General features: G+C 39.3%; 1 long non-coding RNA gene across 2 annotated transcripts; it reads left to right on the forward strand.

The window, feature by feature from the left end:
- The first annotated feature begins 797 nt into the window (after positions 1-797).
- Positions 798-6,070, forward strand: LOC143476647 (uncharacterized). Of its 2 annotated transcripts, XR_013121350.1 has the most exons (4): positions 798-935; positions 1,843-1,937; positions 4,228-5,291; positions 5,605-6,070. It is a non-coding gene; the product is annotated as an uncharacterized LOC143476647 (long non-coding RNA). The 2 variants fall into 2 exon arrangements; XR_013121349.1 differs by having other exon boundaries at positions 4,228-6,070.
- Positions 6,071-11,577: the final 5,507 nt, after the last annotated feature.

Below are 11,577 nucleotides of genomic sequence, written 5' to 3' on the forward strand. Positions count from 1 at the left end.
GGATCAGGACATTGGCAGCCGACACCCAGCACCCCCTTGAGGCCATGCTCCTCTCAGTCCAGATACTAGAGGCAGCCACAGCATACATGGACAGGACATTGTACAAAAAAGAATAATTTCCATAGAGACCCATCCGTTAGACCTACATCCAGGGGTGCACCTCTGCTAATGTATCAAGAAGGGCACATGAAAAGTTGGAGATATGCTATAACAAGTTGAAAATTTTGTTTGACATAGTTTGACATCTGTCCAAAACCACTAAAATACAGGTATTTCATTAATAGGTGCATAAATATGTTACAAATAATGCAGATGAAGTAGAATGAAGATATCCCGTGTTGCTAATGGCTCTTCTGTGTATTATTACATGGCCAGAAAATCATCAACACAGAGGCAAGCAATCTTATTCCTAGAGGAATTATTTGGGGCTCCAGCTAGTATAGTGTAAAGACACTAGGATGTTGTGGAGAGAGTTGAGAAGCCTTGTTAAATGTCATTAAACTCTGGGGGAAAAGAAAAAAAAGAAAAAGCTAAATAAGATGTCCGCAATATGATTGCTATTATAATAAATGTGAGTTATAATATCACATTTTATATATAGTATAATATATGAAGAAGGGAGTGTGAAGCCTAGATAGCATATTTCATATAGGAAATTATCCAACTGGAAAGACATCCAGTTGAATAATTTTTTGCTACATGATAGAATTATTACATTGCTGGTACACCATCTCTGTTTGATTCCCTTTAAGACCCCTCCCTTCCCATGCTGTGAGAATTCCAGCAACTGGCATCACCTAAAGTCGTGATTTCCAGAGTGTATGTTGTGATGGCACGTTGTCTCTGTGTGGTTGTTAAGAGTCCTTTGACATTCTTTACCCTCCATGAGATGGTCAAACACAGCCTTCGACAGGGAACTACAATGAGGATACGAGGTAATGTCTGACCCTCCTCTCTCGTAAATGGCTCTAGTCCACTAAAATGATCTACCATTTAGCAGGGACATGATAGTAATAATTTTGGTACTACCAGATGTGGGAGTGGTGTAATTGTGAAAGAAATAAAAATATCATTGTAACAAGAAGCCCTTGCATTTTGTTATATCATAGATACTAGCAGTGTAAGTTACCTTGGAAATTTTGTTATAAAATCCAGCAACACAGATAAAAATAGTTTATTTGTAGTTATCATTGTTCAAAAGAGAGAACAGTAGCAACATGAAATGCTGAATTATTCTTAGCTGTAGGTTGGCTTGACTCTTTACATCATTCTCATTGAAAGTGTTCCTAGACTACACATTTGATGTTATTAATCCATACATGGTTGTGTATAACTGATTAACAGTAGAGACACCCAAGCCTGAATTCAGACTGCTAAGGGAAAAATACAAAATCGAATTTGTTATAAATGTCAAAATGCATTTCTAAAAATTAGAGCAATTTATGCTTTGTTGAAGGTCTTACGTGTTGCTAATCTTTTCAACTTGTGTTTGTTCCTACATTTGCTATTGGTCTTAATGAAATTAACCGAATAATTTGTACAGAAATGCAGTAATTCTACAGCAAAACATATTCCGTTTAAGTAACTGATTGAAAAGTGTTAACATGCACTTTTTTACAGACTTAAATTAACTTTTAGTTGTTGAACTGTTGATCTTTAGTTTATAAAGAAAGTACTGCTTATGCTAGAGTCTTATTTAGTGTAGATTCAGGAATCCAGCTAGCTGAAGACAGATGCAAACATAGGACAACCCTTCAAATAAATGATATGACATATATGGTGTTCTCACATGTCAAAACATTTTCCTTATTAAATTTGATATTTCACACTCCTGGCTTACAGTTGTGTGAATTCCCAATGGTCACAGTGAAAACTGACTCTTTCCTGTCATGAGGCTGTCTCTCCAGTCACAGCTGTATGTATGTGCTGTCCACCTGGTACGTATTACACACATCTTTATTATACTTCTAAATTTCACAACATCTGTGAAGCTCTTTCAATATGATCTGCATTAAAACTTTGTGTAATAAACTTTCCTGCTGCAAAAAACACTTTATACATACAAATCAGTATCATCCTCACGATCTGTTGAACAACCTTGGAAGTGTTAAAATATCATGTTATGTGACAAATATGTATATAATTCAGACCATTAAGATTATTGTTCCAGTGGAATGGATGCATGACAAGTCCTACAGTTCTGTGTAATATTGTTCTAGGGTTATGAACTTCAAGACACATGGACAATTGACTTGCAGCATGATATCAATATGTTCAATATTGATCATGCTAATATGTCATTTTGTATATCTTTATGTGCAAAGATTGGTTGTTTTGAGCTACCACATATTATTTGTTCTGTGCAACTACTACCTTGTTACGTTTCTGAATAGCGGGAGTGACTCAAATGCTAGAGTTTGAATATTTATTGAAAAGGAAGTAACACAACACTAAACTACACCACAAAAGACAGGAAGGGACTACACTAAAAACAGAGGGGAAGACACCACCGAACGGGTAAGCAACACAACTTAGGAACGAGAACATACACGAGAACATAACCCTACAGTTCAGGCAAACATGAAGGGAGGATATACACAAATAATGCAACGACTACAAGGAGCGACTAGATACAAGTAACACCAACCAAACAGACAACTAGCAACTGACAACCAATGACCACTAACAACAAGGAACATACACTAAGGAAACGCAAGAGATCAACGGGGGAAAACAAAACAACGACAAGGACTAGAAGTAAAACAAAGAACAAGAACCGGCATAAAGAGCATCAAAAGGGAGAACAAGAGCACAAGGGGACATACTCACTAACAATGACCAACACAGGGGTGAAACACCACGGGGATTATATACACAGAAACAAGACGGTGAAACGAGACTCAGGTGTGTGTACTAACAACGAGGGCGTGACAGACAAAGGGAGGAACAAATGGGAACGGGGAAGCTAGGCGGGACCAGGGAGGAGGGAGGGGCTGGACGTGACATACCTCCATGAAAGGTTAAAATGATCCTTTATTTTCCTGTGCTGTCTAGGTAAGAACAACATTAAAATAATAGCTCAGTCACATAAAATATTCTAACTTTATTGAGTTCTAAGGAAAGATATACATTTAAGCCTTTTCACTGCATCTGATTTGCATTTAAACACATACACTAGCTGGTTCTCTTGTACCCCCCCAGACAACCCACAAGAATTCATACATTTTGTTTTTGGAAATCCATTTTGACCATTTCCATACTGACTCCCTTTGGTCCAATGATGCAGCATAAGATTCACATTGTGTCACTAGGATGGATATTAGGGGTCAAATGTCACGTTTTTTAATTGATCACACACTCTTTAAAGTAGGAAATTTTAGTTTCTTCACACCAATTATTGACTTCAGCCATCATGGAAACTCTAATGCTATCCACAATGGCCATGATTCTACTAAAGACAACAAGAGCCTACACTAAAGTGTTTGCTTGAGCTGAAAATTTCTTTATTGACTGTTAAGAAAAGCTATGATAGGTACTACCACAACCTGAAACTGAGTAAATAAAGAGTGAATCCTATTGTCCAAATAAGCCTATAACTATTGCTAGTGCACCTGAAACTGAAATTAATCAATTCAGAAATGGCAGATTGTAGCGAGAACACATCATATTTGTAATTTGTAAGCAATAAGATCAATTTCAACCAGGTGTATGACGAAATTCAACAAGCTGATATATGTCACTGCATTTGTCACGGTAAAAGACGCTAGGCTACAAAATACAGGCAAACCTTCACTACAATGCTGGAAACCAGGATAACAACCAACTCAGGTGCAACTTAGCAACTTGAAGGAGCTCCAGATGGGCATGAAGATTACAGAATAAGAATGATAAGAGTTGCAGTAATAAGTGTTAAAAGTAATTGTATGCAGCTCAGCATCATTTGCAGGGCGGAGAGCCTGTGAGAACCAACGAGTAATTAAAATTTGATGCACCTGTGTAGCTAAAGGCAATCTACTTATATGCCAGTGTCTCTTCTAGTAGGTAGACAAAGCCAACAACTGAAACGGAGAGATTTTCTTTGCCCCACAGAGCAACAAGACAAAAAAAGTGTTTTGCTTTTATTGAAAAACCAGCTGAACAGCAAAGCCAGTTTATTCAGTTTTATTATTTAAAAAAAGAGCTCTGTGCACTACTCATACCTCTTCCTGCCTCCGTCTTCCTTCCCAGATCCAGAAACCCAATAAACAGTGCAGCAAAACCGTGACTGTGGATCCACCCAGACCTGAAATGGAACAGTACTAGAAGAGCATATGGGAGAATTCATCATTATATAACACAGTTGTGCAGTGGTTGGGATCTGAAAATGGAGAACTTCAATCTCTCATCACAGGAGGGACTGATCAGAGTTACATCAGCAGATATCTAGGATGGAGTCACAACCATGAAGAGATGGGCAAACACCATCTGGAAAAGATCTGGATAACTGAATGTCTAAACCAGCATTAAGTCAACAAGCCCCACACAAAAAAGCTATCCAGAATAGGTAAGTGAGGGACAACTGTCCCATATGAAGTGTAGTGTTTACCAAGGACATGTTTTATTGTTCACTGATGAATCTTAGCCAGATCATCAATAAGGGCTGAATGGGCTCAAATTCAGCAGAAGAATTACCATCAATCATATTGCGTGCATGGATGACATCAGGCTGTATGCCAAGACAGAAAAGGACACTGAGTCACTGACCCACATGAGCAGGAACAACAGCAAGGACATTGCAATGCTATTTGGCCTGGAGAAGTGTGCTCGACTGATAACAATAAGAGTAAACGTAATCGCAATCAGATGACAACCATTGCAAAGAAACCAGATGAACAGCAACATCCAAAATACCTCTGTAACCCTGGTGAATTATTGTGTCTCACTCATACACTGATTTTATTATTTTTATTTTTTTCCTTTTCTCATTCGTTATTTACAGGCGATTTTGCCTTAATATTACATTAAGGATAGAATATTAGCAGACGCTCCTTGGGCCCCTCTCCCCATATGAGGAGTGATCCGTTGTTTTTTTTCAAACGGTTTTGTTCCAAACGGTTTTTTTTTTCAAACGGTTTTTTTTCACCGTGCCACACACGGAGATAGGGAAAACATCTGTACGTCGAGTTAGTTAGGTTAAACATTTTATATTGTTAACGAAAGGAATGGAGTTGATTTTTAAGAAGTTATGATTTCGTTTTTTTTTTCTCAAACACTGAAGAATTGTTAAAGAATTGTTATTTGAAGATATCCTGGTAAGTTGTGAGCTAAATGGCTAATCGTTCATGTACGGAAGAATTAGTTACCTTGTTCAGTGTTTGAGAAATGAGTAAGAAACCAGTCAGGATACGTTTCTGTTGTGAATACATTCTGAGAGTTATTCATACTTTGCTAGAAGAGTTGGCTATTGCATGTGGGGGAAAGGGAGAGCGGAAACGTATTCAATGTATAAAGTTGTTGTAATTTCATGTTATGTGTTATTGAAGTATGTACAAGATTCTTGATTTGTGATGATTGATAAATGTTGAGGGATTGGAAACTGGCTTATCGCTCTGCACGTATGTGCAGGCTGGTTTTTTTTTATGCTCCATTGTAGCGCCGTTCATCGTCGTCTTTGAGGATTCCATCGTCGTACCGTCACGTTGTCCTCCACCTTCAGTGGACTGCTGTTGGTCACGGAGTGGTAGGACTGGGAAATTGCACTGTTTAAACATCAGATCGCAGACCTATTTTCCCCCAAACGCACACACATACATATTTTTTTCCTTTTTTACTCAATTTTTCACACATAATTTTCTCATCTCAGAATCCCAGGAAAAGGACTGTTTTTTTTTTGTTTTTTTTTTTCCTTTCTACTGCTGAATTCAACATAGGACTGAAATGTAATGACTGTTCTAATTCTGTGAACTTGTGAATGCTTGTAGTGTTAATGTTGACATTTTATGTATTGTGTAGATGGTTGTTGGTCCTCATGCTATAGTGTATTTTAATCACTTCACCTTGTGTAACACAATACATACGTCCTGCAACTTTATTGGTGGAATTGTGTTATTGTGGGTATAAAGGGCGTAATATACTGATTTGTATTCGCTACCGCAGTCCTCCTATACGAACCCTACGATACCGAAAACGACTAGTCCCGGCAGAGACTGCCTTGGTAGGCAGGGTTACACCTCCACAGGGAAAGGCATGTATACAAGGGCCAGTTGAATTGGAATAACAAGATAAAAGCCTTTTACATTCTATGCATTTGTTAGACACTCATCCATAGTGGCCTACAATTCTCAGTCATGATACAGAGTTATTGTTAGGAGTCTTACCCAAAGACTTTTATTGGTGTAGCATAGAGCACTTGCCCAGATGGGGACTGAACCCAACCATAAACAGTTGTCCTTTTAATCAGATTCCCAGCATAATGAGATGCCAAAGTGAAGAGGTGAAGGTTGCAGATGTCGAGACGTCCTCCCAACGCATGGCGCACTCCACCCAAGATACAACATCCAAAGGCTGTATGCCAGAAGGAGGAAGGAAGGAGCTTCTTGGGAAAAGATTACGAGATAGTGCCTCAAACAGATGTGAGACATGGAAGGTGCCATGACAGGATAATACCCTCCATGAAATGTGCAGATATCAGAGGTTGCTAACAAAACACAATCCTACCAATGGCTGGATAAGTCTGGACTCTAAGATAGAAGCATGAATCATGCCAGTGCAAGATCAAGAATTAAGTTAATTAAGCTCTAGTTCAGGGGTGGCCAACCCGCGGCTCGCGAGCCGCATGCGGCTCTTTGCCTGGTTTCATGCGGCCCCCCTGCCGGTCCGCGGGCTCACCTGCACTAACGGAGCGACACACTGCTACATTTTCGTGGTGCGCAGAATACTTTCGTGGTGCGCGGTGTAGTGGAAAACACGCATTTGACTAATAATTTACACTCGCCACCCCCCCCCCCCCCCCCCACTCAACAATCTACACTCGCCCATGTATGATGTGGCTCTTTGCCGTAACACAGTAAGAAAAGTGGCTCTTGGTCTATGACGGGTTGGCCACCCCTGCTCAAGTTCAACAAAATTAGAGGTGTGTGACAGCTTGTTGGGATGTAATGGTGGCTAGCTGGTTAGCTCTCTGCTAGCATACTGGCTAGCATACTCTCTGAGGTTAGCTTGCTACTAAGTGATGATCATCTTCCAGACCTCAATATTCCTGGATTTGAGTATGAAAAAAATGCCTGATGCACCTAGTGTGGATGATCCTCTCAATTAAATTACTTGAAGCCTGAGGACGTCTGAGCCGCCTGACAACTCCAGTTGCTGGGTGGTTTAAGGGTAAAGCCTCCAGATGTGACTCTGATTTTCAGACAGATATTTAGTGTTGCTTAAAGAGTATAGGTCAAAATTTAAAATTTTATATAGCTGTAAGCATAAGCACGTTTCTTGTACAGTCTTGTTTAGACCATCAATAAAACAATTTGTAGAAACGTAAATATACAATAGTGGAAAATTCTAAGTGGAGAATGCAAGCATTCAGGCAGACTGAAAGAAAGCCTAAAACTAATTACAAAGCCAATAACATGATGAAATATGACCAGTGAGAGAGGATCAACAACCTATGTGCTAAAAACAAAATTTTTCCCAACCAGGGTGAGAAAAATGACCTTCCATTCGATAATGTAAATGAAAACAGTGTGTTAATTAGCAGACTAATTAACTTTAGTGACCAGACATTTAATCTTTGGCTCTGGTGTCTCGTGGATGGCAGTTTATATATATATATATATATATATATATATATATACAGAATACTTAGGAAAAACCTCATGAAACAGTTATTTTATTGACTTTAAGAGATGCTGTGCTGTTCTTTGAGCACACAAACACAAAAACAAACAAACAACCCACCTGGGGGGTGTTCCAAGAAGCGGGTTAAGCGAGAAAACCCGGGTAAGTTAACTCAGAGTTCACGGAAACTTGAGGTTTTCCGTTCCAGAAACCGAGCTTAGAGAGAACCGGAGTCAGTTACTATAGCAACTTATGCTCTGAAGCTAACCTGCTCGCTGGCAGGTTAACTTGGACCTGACCCAGAGTTACAAACACGTCATCATGACATGTCCTTTCCTCAAAGATCATGTGGATATTGAAACTCAGTTTATTCGCTGACTTCTTCGTCGGGAACGCCTTATAAAACCCCGAATAGACATAGGCCTACTATCATTTTCGGATTATTTTTTTAATGAACGTTATCGTTTTCAGCACAATCCATTACTTACATCAATAACTTTATTATTATAATAACATTTCAAATATTACACATCGCCTATCAGCCCTAAATTCTCTCTCAATGCACATTGTTATATATCGGTCTTCGTTTTTTGCTAGTGGAAGTTTTCGTTATAGTGTAGGAGATGCGGAATCTGTCAGCAAAGCTACTGTATGTCGGTCTGTCCAAAAACTATGTCCGGCATTAAAATGACTAGTGCCCGGTTTTGTGGTGTTTCCAAAGAGGAATTCCACAGCATCATTGGTTTGTCTTTAATTCACACGGACAATAACGAAATTAAGCAAAGGAGAGGCAATATATAACGAACTTCATTCCATTTACATTTTAAGGATTTCCTAGAGTGATTGGCTGTATTGATGGAACCTACATATGCTACCTATTCCAGCACCATTAGAACATGAAAATTCATCCATAGCATTAATGTACAGGTACTAACCTTTATAATCCTTAATGAATACTTATCTTTAATGGTAACAAAAATAACATAGCTATTGTAACTGACCGTTCTTCCCATCAAGATCATATGTGATGCTTCCCACCTCGTCACAAATGTTGAAGCCAGATGGCCAGGATCCGTGTATGATTCCACACTGTACAACAAATCTGAACAGAGTAGGCCTGCGGTAGTTTTGCTAGTTGTTCACATGCAGTGTAATAGTTAAATCATTGCAAACCCTAGTGTGATTATAGGACATGACGGCCTCCTTCATGGAGACAGAGGGTATCCCTGCCTGTCCTATAGGCCTACCTTATGACTCCCTATTCAGATCCTGCACCTGGACCACAGTCCTGCTACAATCAGGCCCACAGCAAAACCAGGGCAAGAATTTAAATGACCCTAGGAATCCTCGAGGCCAGGTTCCAGTGCCCGAAGGGGCTCAGAGTAACCCCTGATAGGGCGTGCCACATAATAATGGCATATGTGGAATTACACAACATTGCAACCACCCAGGAAGAGCGACAGCCTACCATCTCTGACATGCCCACAGACGAGGAACCTTACATGCATGTGGGTGACAACAGAGATGGTGGAGTTGTCAGAGACTCCATCTGCAATCACTGCTTTCCACCTTAATTCATGCACCACCACCCACCCCACCATCCACCCTGCAACCTTTTAGTATACATTACAGTCAAATTCACTGTTATGTTTCATTATTTCATTTTTCCTGTAAATAAATATATTTTATAATATATTTTAAGAATAAGATATAGTTATGTACAGCCATACCACTTTGTACAATATTCTTATACTTCATTTTTATCTGATGCCATGTGTGTTTCACACCACTCAGATTAGACCTGGAATTAGTAAGTGTTCAGTAAAAAAATATTTAAAAACTCAATACAGTATTATAAAGGTGGAGAAAATAATAATATAATCGCACCCTTCTGCTAAATATAAAAATATCATTTTCACTCACGCATTAACTCTGTTGGCAATTTTTTGACATGCTGACTGCCTTTCTCTAGCAGCTACCGCAGTATTACATTTACGTTTAATAATATCTAAATATTCTGCATACGCAGTCATTAATACTTCAAGCTACAGTGGTGTGAAATATGATGTTCGGCTGATTTTCGCGTTTAAGTCCATGATAAATCCTATTTATCTGCGTTCCATTAAGAATGCCTTTCATAGTTACGCGTGAACGCGCTTCTGTCTGGGTCAACCTACTCAGAGTTGAGCGACCCTGATTACTTTAACTTCGATCCGCCGTTTTGGAACCGAAAACTCTGAGTATGTCAGATCGGGGTAAGACAACTCCGAGTTCAGGGTTAAGGGTAGAGTTTGTTAAACCCGCTTCTTGGAATACCCCCCTGGCATGGAGCTTCATTATCAGATACTGTAGACTCCAGGGTAGTTCAGACAACATGAACGCTGCTAGCCTCTCATTGGCAGTAAAGTATTAGCTCTCGTTAAGCTGAACCTCCATGGGGTCCACCTGGCTGTCTCAGGCCCCGCCCCCTGTTTACATCTTCAGATTTAAGGCACGTGCTCCATCGAAGGCCATCGCTGATTAATAGCCCCATCTCTCAAGGCGTCAGCTTACACACGGAGCGTGGCAACTTCAATGTCTGGTGATCACAACTCAATCAGCAACTCTGTCTGGCCTCAAAGCCCAGGACCGTCCATTTATTACTTACCCTAAATAGAGTTGCAGGCCAAGCACGCCACATAAATTATCTCACCCACTTACAATGATAGTTCTCTTGCAGCTGAATCAGCCAGCTTGGTAAACCTATCACATAATCACATAGGCATTTACAAGTTGGGTAGAGCTCATATCTGTCAGAAAGCTCTTTACCATAACTCATATATATATATATATATATATATATATATATATATATATATATATATATATATATATATATATATATGTATATATATATATATATATATATATATATATATATATATATATATATATATATATATATATATATATATATATATGTATATATATATATATAATGATGGGGTTTTGTTATCCTAAAATAGTACAAAATCAAGCAGTGTCTCATGAGGTGGGTTTGGTGTTATAATCGGCCAAGGACAGGCAGACACTAAAACGTAACAGAGAGCAGTTGGAGAGATCTTGTCCATAGGATGAAGGAGCACTTCTGGAACAGAGCTGGAAATCACACACACAAGTTATATCTGACAGACTGCCTGGACACAATAGCTTATTCTACTGCAGTCTAGCTGGCCTATGTGCCAGACACAAATCAGTGAGACTCTTATAACACAAAGAACCTGTGCGCTTAAGTCTGCTTCATAAGTCATATGTCATTCCAGTTCTTATATATGTTTATTTTACAAAGTTCATGTCTAATCCATGACAATGGCAGTCAAATTCTAATGCAGCAACTCGGTTTTAGGCTGATAAAATACAGGTATTAGCTGAAAAGGTTTGATAGTGGAGAGTTGCACAGGAGTGTAAAGTATTCAGAGTTGACTGCACTGCATGTGCTGAAGGCTGAACAGAGTGCTAGCTACAGCCCACAGGGTTCTTACTGATTGCCTCTGATTGTCATGACTTATGATGACATGTTAACCTTTCTGGCTGCAGCACACAGGAGGTCGAGTGAGCATAAATAAACCTCTGTGGCCCTCTACAGCCGAAGGAGGGTGGACACGTGCCTGAAATACTAACGCTAATCACTGTTCTGGGATGCTCCGTGTGCTCAGCACACTGGTGGCCAGGAAAAAATGGGAAAATGGATGCAAAGTTTTATATAATGTGCAGTACATTTTACTT

The sequence above is a fragment of the Brachyhypopomus gauderio genome, chromosome 15 (genome assembly GCF_052324685.1).
Source record: "Brachyhypopomus gauderio isolate BG-103 chromosome 15, BGAUD_0.2, whole genome shotgun sequence".
In the NCBI taxonomy this organism is placed as follows: domain Eukaryota; kingdom Metazoa; phylum Chordata; class Actinopteri; order Gymnotiformes; family Hypopomidae; genus Brachyhypopomus; species Brachyhypopomus gauderio.